Consider the following 13,285-nt stretch of genomic DNA (forward strand, 5'->3'; position numbering starts at 1 on the left):
ATAAATAACACACCATAGGTAGAAATATTTAAATAAATACCAAAATAATTATGAAAAATCCTTTTATTTAGGCCCTATATACAATGAAATATTTACACACAAATGGGCCATAATATACTTAAGTTTTTATTTTTTTTATTTTTTTGGCTCAACTAGCCCAGTGACTAGCTAATTAAGGTTTTTTAAGAAGATATGGGAAAAGTCCCCTAACTCACACACAGCTATATACAGTGAAATGGTAGGGATAGCCACAGTGTTTGGATGATTTTGGTAGGGTGGATTAACTCACTATGGCAATTATGGAAAGCCGAAAAACGGCTATCATTAGCCTCCCCCTTAGATAATGGTACATTCATGTACCATTTATCCGACCATACAACATGTAGATTGTGTAATGTCTGTCTTTGTCTGCTCTCATCTTTGAAGAACCTTTCTTGTATGATTTAAAAAACCTTGTGTGATATGAAAGGTTCTCAGAGCCAATAGCATGATGTAATGAAGTGACTGAGTAAACCTCCTCCATTGAGAAAGTTTCCATAAGCACCCCCCAGGATATTCAAAGATCTTGAAATATCTTTCCCAAAGAGAGATGTATGGTATGGAATCACTTACTGATTTCGGTTGAAGAAACTTGTAGATTTTATTGTTGTCCATCATTGCGTCTATCACTATGAATGTGATATAAAAGATTGGTTGCTCTTCCTCCTGTGTAAAGTTGATGTATCTGCTACGATCTTCAAGAGCTTGTATGAGAAAATTCATGAACTGTAGCTCATAAAATTTATTCAACGTAGGTAGGCTCATCAAGTCAAAAATTCTATGACCTTCATGATTTAGGAAATCTTGATCCATGCTTCCAACAGCTATTGGAAGATATTGCAAATAGTTTACCACATAAGTAGATAATAGACAAAGGTTTCTATTGCTTCCAACACATTGGAAGAGAAAAGATTTTGGTACTGATTGATGAATTATCCACATGTAGCAATAAACAATTTTTTCATCTATGATGAAGACCAGAAGCATCACAATGTGTGACCTCCATACACCAAAGAACCAAATGTAGAAGGTTTGGAAACATCTGTTCATCACCAAGTATTCATGTCCTCTTCCACTTAAGAAGGTATGGTGCCCCGGATGAAAGGTATATGTGAAGAGAGGAGAAGTTGACTTTGAAGAGGTGAAACCCAATGTGAAGATGATTGGGGCTTCAAAAGTTTGGATTTTCTTGCTAAGAGATTGTCCCATGAATGAAGAGCCACCCACCAAAACACCATTAGAGAGAATGATACCCTTCTGACAGTTTCCTTTTATGATTTTATTTTTTACTACTCTCCCATATTCTTAATCCCCTTCTAAGCCCCCCCTTTGGCAAGGTTGTAACTCCTCACATTGTACCACCTCAAAGGTTGATGGATTACTGTTTGATTTTGTGAAAACTTTGGCTTCTTGAATGATAGGTTCCTCTATGCTTAACATATATGGGTCATACCAATGCTTTTCAACATCCTCAAACACTTCTTGAAGATTATCCTCACATGGATTCAACTCACACTCTTCTACTTTGTTTTGGAGTTGGCATTCCATGTACACAATCATCTCTTTAGGGCAGTTAGCCCAAAGTCTATTTTTTGAAAGCTCAAAGGAGAGCTATGCCACGTTAGCGAAAAGACACAAATGAGATCGCGACTTTAAATCGTGACTTTTCTCTCTCCCACTTTCTCTGCACCCGACGTTCAATTCATCTGCTTTATTCAAAGTGCTCTTCTTGCAATCTAATCTTGTCTTCTCAAGTCGATATCCCGCTCTTCTCAAGTCGATGCAGCCAGGTACAATTTTCTCTCTCTGCCATGTGCTCCTCTCTCTCTCTCTCTCTCTCTCTCTCCCTCCCATGAGTCCTTTTGAAGTCGATGCCGCATGGAGTGAAGGGTAAGGGAGAGGTTTGGATGGTTCGCCAAGGGGGGAGCAATCTCTTACGCAATACAATTCTCTGTCTTTCTTTCTCTCACACACATTGTAAAGAGTGTTGACCACATGTACAATTCTCTCTCTCTCTCTCTCTCTCTCTCTCTCTCTCTCACACACACACACACACACACACACAAAGAGCATTGACGTATCTGAAAAAGGAGATAACAGGTTCGACGAGCACGAGTTCGAGCATAGCTTGCTTGTGAGAGGAGGAGGGAAAAAGTAAAAAGAGCATTGACGTATCTGACAAAGGAGATAGCAGGGTTGGTGAGAAGCATTTTGAGAATAGCTTGGTTGTGAGGGCCAACTAGAAGAAGGACACTCTCACACAAAAAGAGCATTGACTGTAGGTATAATTCTCTCTCTCTCTCTCTCTCTCTCTCTCTCTCTCTCTCTCTCTCTCTCTCTCTCTCTCTCTCTCTCTCTCTCTCTCTCTCTCTCTCTCACACACACACACACACACACACACACACACACACACACACACACACACACACAAAAAAAAAGAGCGTTGACGTATCTGAAGAATGAGATAGAAGGTTCAACAAACACGATTTCGAGCATAGCTTGGTTGTGAGGGCCAACTAGGAGGAGGAAAAAAGTAAAAAGAGCATTGACGTATCTGACAAAGGAGATAGCAGGGTTGACGAGAAGCATTTTGAGCATAGCTTGGTTGTGAGGGCCAACTGGAAGGAGAGAAAAATTAGGGTGCTATTGAAGGCGAGGTCGTGGGGATGAGTAGGAAGCTTCAAGCTAATGCATTGTCATTTTCTTGCCCTCACACAAGTCCTTGACACAAGTGAAAGAATTCAATAAGTTCATAATCATGAGTTTTTTGTGAGAAATATCAAGTCTTGGAATCGTCATTCCAAGATATGCCCAACATGTATGTAGCAAGAAATCTCTGCTACACCTTCAAGGCCTCTAGCCTTCTGGAAGACCGCCACAAAATTCATGATTAGATTGCTAGCATATGCGCAACATGTATGTAGCAAGCAAGCTCTGTGCTATTTTCAACGGATGGAAAGAGAGGGCCTCTCTCTTCATGCAATCATTTGTTGCTACACCTTCAAGGACTTTAGCCTTCCCCCTAGGCTTCATGCATGAGTGTGAAAGATCTCCATTGGTTCTGACGACTGAGGATGTGAGGCCAATCTTTTGCATCAAATGGCAATTTTTGAGTATGTTCTCTTCTCAGTGCCTCTCATAATCTGTTAAAGGAGCTTCTAGTAGCTCCTCAAGAGTAGATATCATGTGTCCAAAACCTCTTTTAAGCTAAAAGAAGCTTGACTTTGTGTCTGAGCAGAAGTTCACGAGAGAAATAGAAGTGTTACCTTCAAGGACATTAGCATCAACATGAGTATTATGTTGCCTCATTAGGTTTCCTCTATATGATGCCTCTCTTTATACTCTTTTGCTTGCAAAGTTGCTTTCTGTCAACTAGCACAAACTACAAATCAGGTTCAAGATCTTGCATATACTTAGTGCGTCATTAAGGTTCCTTTGTCTAATGCTGTCTTTATACTCTTTTTCTTGCAAAGTTACCACAGACTACAAATTGTGTTCAAGATCTTGCATATACTCGATGTAACATTTCTTTTTGGCCTCAACTCCTCAGCAGTAATTTTTAGACACCTCATGAGTTTTGCAATCATCAAGAGAAAGCAAGCAAATGTGCTTAGAATGGGTATGTTGGCTTCGTCTCCTCTTGCATCCACGGACAAAAACAAAAGTTTCATGTCTTTCATCACTTTGGCTGGTGGAATCATGGGTGCGATCCCAAAATAAAGCAAGACCATCATTCTTTACAATGGTAGAAGTTTTGCAGGTAGCATCGTTGAAAATGCCCCAAACCAATGGAAGTATGAAGTGTGTTGGGGGTCAATTGAGTGTGGGATTCGGTTCTCGAGATAACAAGCAGTGGCAATTGCTTCTTCCCAATAGGATTTGAGGACTCCAAAAGTGAGAAGCATCGCCCGTGCTGATTGAAAAGGGGTCCTTTTGTTCCGTTCTAAAACTCCATTCTGTTGAGGAGAGTAGGGGACATTATATTGCTGAATCCCATCATTTTTGCAGAAACCTTGAAACTCCTTAGAGATGTACTCTCTTGCATTTCCAAAGCGGAGAAAATAGACAGGAAGATCGTGTTGACGGAAGGCAAGGATACAATAGTCTTTGAAGCAGGCGAACACTTGAGACTTTTGATTCCAGAAGTACATTGTGCTGTATCTACAAAAGTCATCAACACCGCTCGATGGGAGGTTAAGACAATGAACACGGGGCTCAACTGGGCCCGAGAGAGAATCTATTTGCGGATCTATAGTGGCCAGCACACTAGAAACCAATCCAAAAACACTGATAAGAGAGCGAGGGTATATCCTCCTCGACTCGACGAGCCAACATGGCTATAAGAACCGCAAGATATAAGATAGGAATACTTCTGCTTGCGCTTAAACCAAGTACGATGAGAATAGGAGCCTAGTCCAGCCCGCAAGCGAGTACCCGGCCACAAACGCAGTGAGAAGCACTAGCTCACTTTGGCTTGGCTGAGACTAGGTGGCCTTACCCAAAAACCCTACTGGGTATATGATTTCACAACTAGACGGAGATGCATTCAGGAGCCTTTAGCTTGTGACCCCCTCAACGACTGTCACGTGACACATCCAACCCTATGTGTTCGTGGAAAAGCTACAGCATGACCAGGGTTCAGTCAGTCTAGTCAGTCTAGATTAGAAGTGATCTGGCACTTTTGTGAGTCTATTCGTAGACCGTCCATGCCCAGTCACTTAGTGTAGATGCATATCCTCTGGTTGCACACAGCATGATCATAAGCATTCCCATAAGAATCCATCAGAATCAGTTAGGGGAATTTTCCAGTGCATTTAGCCTATTTTACCTATTTTTGACATTTTTCACTTATTATTTTTAAGTGACTCTTTTTGGAAAGTAGGTAGGGCAAATTGAGTAAGTTTGTATATAAGAAAACCTAGACTAGCACTAAATGGTAGAAGAGGCAACGGGAGCCAAGCTTAGCAGGAAACTTCTCAGCAAGACCAAGCCTTGTGGACCTTCCCTCCAAGCAGCAGATACCTCCCATCCTCTAGCGTTTTGCATCAGCCTTGTCATTGCTAACAAGTTCCAGTGTATAGCGTTTTTTCATCAACAAGGATTGCTAGCAGAAGACCCCAGCTTACCTAGCATTTTTTATTACCATCAACCTAGCGTTTTTGACAGAAGCTACCTGGCATTTTCATGAGGATTTAGCCCCCTAAAGGTAGCAGACTCAGCCCGGTAAGACCTCAATTTTCAACCTTAAGAACCTCTGTTTTTCAGCCCTAAACCTGCAGAATTTCAGCGACAAAGACCCACAGAAGCAGCCCCAAAAATCAGCGTTTTTGGACCCGCAACAGATTTCAACCCATAGCGTTTTTGGACAGCAGAAGAAAGATTGCAGATTTCAGCCCTAGTGTCGGCCTCGTCATCCCCCCCGTCGTCGTCAACATAGCCTAGACTTGCATCAGTCTCATGCATACCATTTGTACCAGATTGTGCAAACATAAGTAGACCACTCTCGCCGATGAGAGTGGGACCTTCGGAGGAGGGTTTTACAACGTCTCTGGTGTCGTATCTCTCTTCTCTCTCTATCTCTCAATCTCATATACTTGCACGCACAGTGTCCATTCACTTTGTTTGTGGTCATAGCATTCTCTCATTAAGAACGGAAGGCTCTACCTTCCATAAGAATAAAAGGAACCTTGAGCACAATTCGGAGCACTCATCTTGAGCAAAGCGTAAACATTCATTCTGTTGCACCTAACAACGACATACATACCACGGGCAGTTTCAACCCCAATCAAAAAGCCTGTTGCATACATTCAGAATCCAAGAAACAAAATCCAGCACTGGTTCAGCTGAGACCATGCGGCATCCACAACACAGCCCCTTGTGGGCGATATGAATCAAGGTGACGGTACGCAAATAGATACTACTTAGTCTGTTAACAACCTACTCTTCCTTAGCACTCAAAAACCTCCACCTGCTCGGACTCGGCTGGATGTTTTGATGATTCCATCTATGTCCTAGTGCAATGGTTCTATGCCACAGCCCACTGCGGGCGCCACTAAATGCCTCTGTCAAGTAGTATGGGGGCGAAGCCCTACTGTAACGTAACCAGTTGATAAGTCTACTGCTCATGGCCCCCTCTGAGGGATGGCTCATAGCCTACACGTTTCTCCCCTGGGATGTGCCTGTGACCTGCCTATGCAGGGGCGACTTGTGTACCCGGCACGCAGTCCAGCTGTACCGAGGCGTAGTTTTCCTGGCTCTACGCTCTGAGCGCCTGCGTCGAACCCGTAGGTTCGATAATGAATCATTATGCATGTCTTTTGGCCTTAATCCCGTCAGCGTGTGGAGTACCCTTTCACATCCAGCCTCATGACCTATCCTTATTTAAACCGCAAGGGTCTGTGCCCACACAGTAGCCCTACTCGAGTTCTCAATAACCCTTTCCACCATAGGGCCTTCCCACACTGGAGGCCTCTCATTGGCTCGAAGCCCTCGAGGCCTCGAAATAGGTAAAGATGCTAGCATCGAGGGGCCGAGACGTAGTGAAGGGTCCCGAAGAGTGCTCACAAAATGGGACCAGTAACACTCACCCCTCCCCCAAAAAAGATCGATGTCCTCATCGAGAGCACCTATTTCATACAAAGAGAAGTAATTCCCCTCCTCGCGATGGGGTGTACATTGTCCAGTCCCAGGTGCATGCATATACTTAGTGTCCTCCACCGTCATAAACTCAATCCAAGCAATTAGCCAAACGAATCCAGTTGCCTCACATAAGATTTGACTGTCCCTATTCTCCGTCCTTTTGCTGTCCTCGCATTGCATCATTCCCGCCAATATACCCAAATGGCTGCTGAGTATTGAAGGCTACCTTTTGAATCTCTTTGTGCATTCACCACTATCGTAACGAGGAGGTATCCACCACTCATCCATGGTTGGTAACAGTGTAAACCGCTGCGCTTTTGGACCTCCCGTGGGCAGGTCTGTTTCGTTTGTTCGTGTCGCAGTCTTTATACTGCAATTCACTATCGTGCCTTGCCTGGGACTGTCCAGCACCCCGAGTATCAACCATACCAGGAACGTGAACACCGTTAGTGTGCCCATTTCGCATAACTGAATCACCCTTGACTTGTTTCATCGGGGAGGTACCCACCTCTTATCCACAGCTGTCCTTAGTTCCAGCTGCTTTTCCGTCCAAGATTGATCACCTCGATCATTCATGGGCATTCCCACAACAGACGGCTTACGCGCTCTCCTCTGTTTAACCTCATTCCGATTCAGCATAACCTGCTGCCTGGTTGCCCCGCTAGTTCATACACACTAGTACATTTGACCAATTGTTGGCCCATCGACTCGGGTCTATCCTGTTCATCCCTTGTTTGTCCTACGTGTTTTTTCTTAGGGGGGAATCCCTCGATCATCCCTTACTTGTTTTGACATGTTGTTCCACTCATGACCACACATCTCATGCCCACACATCTCACCAGACATCTTAGTTGCTTGTTGGCCCCCCGGCTCAGCCCGGTATATCTCCGTGGCGGTACATTGCTGACCATCCAAATGTGTCCCTTGCTGCCTCGTACGCCTGGTCTTGTGTTGAGCACACCTAACCCATTTTGCATGCTCTTGTAATTCGCCCCATCGTGGGGGAATCCAACGGCCATCTAAGGACTCCATTTGGATCAGTCCCTACTAATCCATTAGGTGTAATTTATGTCTCCGTGCAATGCGCGTACTAAGACCAGAACACAACTCTAATCTCATTGGCTTCGCCTTGCATCGACCAAGCGAGTTCCACTGTGCTGTTATCTCTGCACTTATGCACATGTGGGTCATTCCATATTCGAATGCATCCCAACATTGGGTACCTTCTTCTGGGTCCCATACGAGGCCACCTTGCCCTTTGTCCTTCCAGCATAACCGTCCTCGAGGAGTTACCATAGCAACCCCGAGACTTCTTTTGTCAAACGTCAGTACATCCTCACGTACATTGATCCTTAACAGGGTTGTCTCTGCCCCAGTACTTGCCCATCCGGTGTTTTCAGTCACCAACAGGGTTACCAGCCCTGGCTGCCATCTGCAATCCCAAGAGCACTCAATATGAGTACATGCCACGAGTACACTATTCGAACCTCAAAGAGGGGCTCTGGTCCCCTTACGATAACCAGCAATGCAGGTCTGCAACCTCCATTCTCCTGCACCACACATCTCGGCTTCATCCTTAAGCATGCTTCCACAACACACTTGGTTCCATTGCGATGGCGCAAGGCTTCTCGAGCCTCCGGGCTCTATATCCTAGAACCGACATAACCCCACATCTTTGCATAATATTTTAGTTGCCCACTGAAAAGTACGACCTCCCCGAAAGGCTAACCCCGAGCTACTTATGTGTATCTCCACTAAGGACCAGCTGTTGCTGGTTACATAGGTGCATCCCAGCACTTGTTGCATTTGCACCAACTCCACAAAATGGATCTTCGCTAGACCCTGATCTCGGTATATTCCATGAACCTCAATACACCTACTTGACTAGCCACATTGCCAGATATACTCCGCTATCTTGACTCCATTCGTGACCACTTGCATCGATGCCCCTCAATATCGTGTTTGTCAATCCCACACATACTCTATCTGGTCGTGCTTTACCTAGAACTGAACTCCCAATTTTTCCCGAAACAAGCGTCACTTGACTCGATGCGTCCACACCAAACAACTCCCCTTTGCAATACATCGCCCGAACTGCCTCTTCCGACATGTGTAACCCCCTTTAACGACCATCTGTTGTTTGATCTCGTAACCCTCCATGTAGTACAAAAAAATTTGTGGTTCCTCTGCTGTTCCTTCCTCAACTCTAGGGCTGAACAGGGCTTAGCCTTATGCTCAATCCAAGTACCATAATCATTTGGCATCTTGCGTAGTGGTTCCAAATGCTCTTTCTTACTTCGATTAGGATCAGGTAACTTGACCCAGATCCCCACTTCTTCTCTTGCATCTGGTCTCACACCTGGTTAACAAGGTTTCAAGTCTTTCAACGGACTCTAGGAGCATCCCCTCTTCCAAGGAGAACGACCCTGTCTCATGGCCTAAAAGCGCATCCACCATCTCTGGTCTTATATCCCGCTCAGTCATATCTTCCCACAGTTCCAGCACACCTGTTGTTTCTGCACCAGGCACCAACCAGTCCTTGGTTTTCGATCCATACATATGTGCATACGCTTGCGTTCCCCAATCATGTGAGGGGTGGGAGTCGTCAGGGCCCACCTAACGCTCCTCTAAGACTTCCTCATTCAATTCCACTACACGATGCATGTCAGCCTCTTCCAAATTCAACATCCCCATGCATTCTTGCACTCCCCAAGCACAATCGTAAAGAGGGGGAACAGGGCCAGTCGGGCACTCATCAATATGGCTCTCATTCGAGCAATCTTCATCCAGCACATTCGGCTTGAAAGCCATCAATTCCTCATCCCGGGAAGCATAAGAGTTACTACAAGTATCCACATCTGTATTACCACCGTCATCAAGAATAATCCCTTCGGTCAGGAACATTGCATTCAATTTCTCGGCCAAATATTGTTCCTCCATTTCAACCTCAACAAACTAATCCTCATCTCCTATCATTTCATCCCCACATGATGCATTCGCACTCCTCTTTTCTTCCGCTTCTTTATATGCCTTCGGTTTTGCGGAAGGGCCTCCGGTTTTGTCATCCAGAAAAACATTGCACTTATTGGGCACATGGAGTGTTCGCCACCGATGAGGAGGTTGTGCCGCTATGCAAGATGTCCTCCTGGAGTATGTGGGAAATCAACATCTCAACAGTGAGGCCAACTACTGAGGCTTGGGTTGTAATGAAAGGTTGCCAGGAGCAGGGTAGGGCAGCAAGTAGTAAGAGGTGTGGGTTGCTGTTCTGTGAGTACAACAGCAAGAAGGTTCTTTAGGGACGTGATCATAGGTTTCTCGTAGGAGATCAATGGGCTGGAACATGTAGTGTTTACAATGTATGATAGGGCTGCAATGTCTGGTTTTTGTGCCTGCGAAACTATTCTACCTCACCGAGTGAGAAAATGTAGCAGCAGCACAACATAAAAACTGTCTATTCTGACCTCTTCATCATGCATATGAGGATCAAGTGTCGACGTTGGCAGTGACGAAGGAGGGGAGGGTACATCTTGCATGATATCTGCACATGTATCCAAAATCCGTGATAGATTGATAGGGATAATGTCCCCATGTCCATATGCTACCCTTGCAGCTCGGGATAAGCTCCCTTGCCCCTTGAATGAGCTTCTGCTCCAAAACACATGCGAGACATCTGTATTCGGCTTTGGCATTACCGTGATAATAAATAGTTGCACCTTGTCGAGCCAAGGTACCAGAGGTAAGTCACTAAGCACATTCTTTTTGGCTGAAAACATCACGTGTCCAGCCACCTTACAATACTATCTGGTCCCGCTTCCATCTACTCCCCGTTTTTTTAAAACGTGCTTGTGTCCTCACAACCAGCTTGATGGAGGTGAACCAATTGTTTGTAGTTGAAGGAGTTTGTCATCATGGATCAGAGGAATGAGTTGATTCGTCATTTATCAAATACGAGATGTATACCCGATCAAATCGCAAAGCTGATTCCCAGAAATGCGTTGAAAAACATAAAGTGAATCTAGACCAAGTTCAGTGAGTTTGCAATGTGTCAATTTCTGAAGTTACTCCACCATATATCAGCTTATGGTATGATTTGTCATACATGTCAATCAAAGCTTTGTCAATTATTATGTTGTTTTTCATCAGATCTTGAATCTTTTGCCTTGGTCGACTTCTTGTTTCCTTGGTTGATTTCTTGTATGATGCCACATTCCTTCCAAATGCAAGGATTAGTGATTAGGAGAGATGTTTGCCTTTGCTATTTTTTTAAAAAAAAAAGATTAGGGCTTTCACCCTGGCCTTGCATATACCTTGAGATAAGTAGAGTCCAAGAGATAGCATTGCAAACATAAAGCTTACCAAGAACTTGTGTGCCGTCAAAATATATCACATGCCACATGTGTCAATCAAAGCTTTACCAAAGCTAGTCAAGCATTGTTCTCTTATCATTCTTTTGGTAATTAGCATCAAATTATATATAACTCTACATTCTAACTTCTTAAGTTTTACCATTTTCTAGTTTACAAGAAGCTCTTCAACATCTACAAAGCAACTTAACATTTGACTATAACACAAGGTATGTCATATTTAAGAATATTTTAAACACACATATAAAAAAAGATTTTAATATTAATATTTTGATAACCACAATAAGATCAAAAAGATTTTCTTTCCAAATTAGAATATTAGTCTAAGCTCAATACAAATAATATACATATCGATATAAATATTATGAAATCTTAAGGTCACCAAATATACAAAATAATAATAAACAATACGTAATTAAAGATGAAAACAAATAAACTATTACCCACAACGAAAGCATCCAAACTAAAACAAAAAGCAAAGCATATCAAGATTATAAGACATTTACGTAAAAAAACAAACTTACTTCCAACTTTTGACATTTTTAATTTAGATTTTGATTCATGGGTAAATATTTGTTCTAATTCGATCAAATCATATAACTATTGTTCCAATTGTGGAAACTTATTTTTTAAGTATGAAAAACAAAACTTAAAATATATAGAAAAAACAAATACCTATTTACGAGGATATGAATTATCTAATCCATATCTAACATCATTTCAAAATAACAAACAAGACAATATAGAAATTTATAATTGCTCCAAATGTTTTCAAAACAACATTAGAGAAAAATATTGGGTAACTTATCACAACAATGAACGTACATGAAGTACAAATGATATCTACTTTAGATATCTCTTTAAATATCAGTAAAAAGATAACATCTATTGCCATAGGTAATATAGAACAAAGATCATTATTAGATAATTCTCTATTTTCATATCAAAATAGTAATTATTTATTAAATATTCTAACAAAAAACTCACATGAAATAAACACACTATTGCTCTTTTTAGTAAAAAATAATCTATTAGTAAAAAAATTATATATTATATATGAACAACCACAAGAAACTTTAGCAATTCCTATAATTCCTTCTAATGCAATTACTACTTTACTAAACAAACATGCATCATCTTCTCCTTATGACTTAATGATAGTAGCACACAATACAAATTATGTAGGTATCTTAGATCAAGTAAACAACACACAACTAAAATCACAATACAAAATAGGCACTACAAGAGGTTGTGTGCTCTTGTGACGCTGTTAGCGACGGAATCGAAATACATTGGGTTTTTATAACCCCCGACGTCGCTAATAGCGTCGCTATGAGAGCGTAGCTATATGTGTCGCTATAAGCGTCGCTATATAGCGACGCTCATAGCGACGGTCGCTATATGCGTCGCTACAAGCGTCGCTATATAGCGACGGTCATAGCGACGGTTATAGCAACGTTTACACAGAAGTCTATAGCGACGCTCATAGCGACGCTACAGAGCCATAAATAGCGACGGTTATAGTGACACCTGAGAGAACGTCCTGTCATCGACCACTGTCAAAACATACAAAGATTTCATTATGTTAGAATTAAAAAACTCATAAACCCTAAACTATCGAACATAAAGAGCAATGCGAAAACACTTACAAAATCGGCCTCAAATGATGCCCATCCACCGCTCCCCAAGTGGTGCGAGCTCCCTGCCTCTACTCGCGCTCTGGCTGCATCCTTTTGTTGCTTCCACTTGTCGGGATTCTTGCGCGCTGCTTTCTTCGCATTCTTCCAATCTTCTTTGGCCAGCCAATCTGGCCTGTTCCACCCATGCTTGATTGCTTTTTGCACTTCGGAACGCTTGTGTTTGCAGTATTCGCGCATTCGAATCTTCATCAGGTCTTCATTGAAGTGTTGATCCCGTGTTGGAACGGGAAACTCATCATGAAGTATGGTGATGACTCTGTCTTTTAAATCACTCGGTACTTCACTCCATTTGTTTAGTATGTAGTGTCTAAACAGCTGAGAGCAAAGACCACGCATGCGCGAGATCACCTTCTTGCTGTCATCATCCATGATGATGCCGCCGCTGAAGTCGACGGAGTAAGGCAAGCCCTCTGGCCGGTGACACATGAACCTGGGTGTCCCGGCAGGGGTCTCTAGCGGCGTGTCGATGGGGGTACGGACGTCAGGTGTCTCCACCGGCGTCTGGGCCCCGAAGCGAGGAGTGTCGAGTGGGGTGGCTCCTGG

General features: G+C 43.0%; 2 pseudogenes; both read right to left on the minus strand.

Annotated features, from left to right (window-relative positions):
• The window catches only part of LOC147441979 (uncharacterized), a 73,479-nt pseudogene extending 60,548 nt beyond the window's left edge, over positions 1–12,931 (minus strand).
• LOC147441982 (uncharacterized) lies at positions 7,726–9,690 on the minus strand (annotated as a pseudogene).
• Positions 12,932–13,285: the final 354 nt, after the last annotated feature.

This window comes from Adiantum capillus-veneris, chromosome 14, assembly GCF_014529385.1.
Source record: "Adiantum capillus-veneris isolate H3 chromosome 14, ASM1452938v2, whole genome shotgun sequence".
In the NCBI taxonomy this organism is placed as follows: Eukaryota; Viridiplantae; Streptophyta; class Polypodiopsida; order Polypodiales; family Pteridaceae; genus Adiantum; species Adiantum capillus-veneris.